Here is a 3,185-nt window from a genome sequence, read left to right on the forward strand (position 1 = left end):
GATAAGTAGACATTTTAAAACAAGATCTATAGAGTTAATAGGTTAATGAAGATAAGAAAAAAAGAGATTGTTGGAAAACGTTGGAGAACTATGATCGATAAAGACATTTTTGCCGATGCTTTTTAGTAATGCCATTTTCTCTCTCTCTCTCTCTCTCTCTTTTTTTTTCTCTTTATCTTTTTCTTCCTTCTTCTTTCTTCTTTCCTTCCTTCCTTCCTTCCTTCCTCCTCCTCCTCCTCCTCCTTCTTCTTCTTCTTCTTCTTCTTCTTCTTCTTCTTCTTCTTCTTCTTCTTCTTCTTCTTCTTCTTCTTACTCAACCAGTTCAACTCAAGCCAGACATTTAGGAATTTATATTAAAATATGCAAATTTATTGATGCGGGCATATTTGAAAACAGATAAATTATGCCGCTCGTGTATCGCGTTCGCACGATAAAATATCATGGTATATAGAAGAGGGGATAGTTGCTCGAGAGATCGAAGTTACTCGCATAACGACACGCTCTCTATCTCGAATGCGATTTATGAGGTTCCTTTTATCACGATCGTAAATTATATCATTCATTTACTTTCGATTGATTATATTTGGGAGACATGCGGCGATCGTTTTCTTTGAGAATTGTTTCGGAGTTCTTTTTTTCTTTATGATTCGATGTTGTAATAGAAGATATATGTGTCCGTGTGTCCGTATGTATGTATGTATGTGTGTGTGTGTGTGTGTATGCGTGAAAAAACTCAAGCATTTCTTTTTCTTTGTTTTATATTTTTCATATAAATTTTTAGACGTAAAGCGCTTTAATTTTTGATCATCCATGAAGCGTTTCGCTCGTTCTGTTTTTTTTCTTTTCTAATTTTTTAGTTTTTTCATCTTTTCGTGCGTTTTGAAAATTAAAAATGAATCTCGATGAAAGAATATTTTCGCTTAATTCATTCAAATATTCTTCTATCAATTCCAAGGGAAAATATTCTTTTTATCAATTCCAAGGGAAAAAAAATTGAGACGACGAATTTAATACAAATAATTATTGCAGTGTAAAAGAAAAACAAATTAAAATGCACGTATGATTTAAATCATTAATTATGACAAACAATGATTATTTTCTTCTGTTTTATACGATAACAATGTATAAGATTTATAATATTTTCTTTTCTTACAATAGATGGGCGAACTATGCGAACAAAATCTCTAAATTTCTTTTAATTATTATCTTAAAATATACGACATCAAGATATATTTTAAAATATACGTATTACTTTTCGATAATATACAATCGCATCTCATTGTCATAATGCGTTCGTATTGAGTTAGAATATAAAAAAAAAAAAAGAAAAAAATGGAAAACAAATGAAAAGAATGAAAATTTTGATTAGAAGAAAAATTTATGATTAATGCGTGAAAAAGAAAGAAAAGAGAAAAAAGGAAACTATTATATCAGGTATAATTTAACATAAAGGCCTTTAACTTTTGTTTTAACGTAAGCTGCTCGCATTGTCGTATTGTATACGTCAGAGAAACGTACGGTGTGACTTATTGTTAGAATCTAGAGTTCTATAAACTCGAGAATTTAGAAGTGAAAATAGACGGGGGTCCACAAACAAACGTTTCGGTTTAAGTTCCATGGATATCTTCGTAACTGTTCCCGACAAGGAACGCTTCACCTTCTCTTATATGCTAACAGTTGTTTGACCGCGTTTCAACAGTTCCCGTATTTGAATAATTCCCGGAACGAATTCCAAACAGGCTTTAGTAGAATTTCAAGCAATTGAGCTGAAACGGATTGAGCTGAGACTTTGACTCCGATAAAGTCGCTTTACTTCTTACTTTCGGAAATCGAGTCGTATCCTTGGGAAATTATTTTCGAGCGAAAAATGGAGTAGATGGTAACTGTACGTACGTATATTAACCAACATACGTAATACATATGCATGTATGTATTAAAGAGATGGATGAAGGGATTGAGGAGGGTTGGTTGAGGTGGGCTTGGTAGGGGTGGCGGGGGAAGGGTGTGGATTGAAGGATTGAGTGATTCGGAGAAAGGGAAGGTTGGGAAGAAGCGAGGGAATGACGATATCACGGTTCGACTATTTCCGAGACCGGCAATCGCATAGGGTAAACAATTTCCGTCAGACGCCTACGTCAATACTTTTCATAAATTATCATAATCGGCCCATCGGGCATCAAATATTGACGTCGAGATCGGGCATACTGAATTCACCGGGACTTCATACGTCGTTATATTGAACTATTCAAAAAGTACGTCAAAATTTCACGATTATTTATTATTCTTGGTCTCTCTCATATATAGGCGACATTTCAAAACCTCCGTTTACCCTAATTTCGCTTTACTCATCTCCTCTATATTCTCTCTCTCTCTCTCTCTCTCTCTCTCTCTCTAAAATTGTCGGGCAGAATGGTAGTGCCCTTGCAAATTGGATTAGCGCGATACGTTACGTTATTGCAGCCGACCGAAGCTTCTCATCTACCCCTTCAACCACCCCCCCTCCATATCCATTTCGGCCTTCAACCTTCCTTCCTTTCATTCCCCCTTCCCTCCTTTACCGTTGCATTCGGTGGTTTTGTCGCGGTATCCCTCTTTATCCCGTTCTCCTACCATCCAACACTCAACCATCCTATCCTCCCACTCCATTCCATTCTACCTCAATCCCAACACCATCCCACCTGCTGACCTCCTTCTTCCTCGTGCTAACGTCTAAGAATTTCCATGGGAGTGCTCGACTATACTGGGATTTGTGGCTTTCTCCTTCGACGATTTCTCTAATCGGAGTGAACATCGTAAATAGAAAGATCGATGAATATCCTCAATGAATAAAATAACATCCAACGAAATCCATCCAGGAAATATATCATTGTTGGACGTATACAGGTGTGAAACATTGCATTATTTGTATTATCTGTGTATATAAAACAATTAGAAAAGTTAACATAAGTTATTTATTAGATTTAAAAGATATAGGTAATTGTTCATATCTTTTTATATAAAAATTTGAAAAATTATCAAATTTTCTAATAATAAAATGATATATTAACAATATACGATTTGTAAATATGAATTAAGAATGGATTATCCGATAGAAATAGAATATGAAATTAGAAATAGATAGAAATAATATTATTTAATTTTTTTAGATTCTTAGAAATAAGAAACTAATGGAGGATGAAGAAGAT

The sequence above is a fragment of the Vespa mandarinia genome, chromosome 23, assembly GCF_050613455.1.
Source record: "Vespa mandarinia isolate Hongniang chromosome 23, ASM5061345v1, whole genome shotgun sequence".
In the NCBI taxonomy this organism is placed as follows: domain Eukaryota; kingdom Metazoa; phylum Arthropoda; class Insecta; order Hymenoptera; family Vespidae; genus Vespa; species Vespa mandarinia.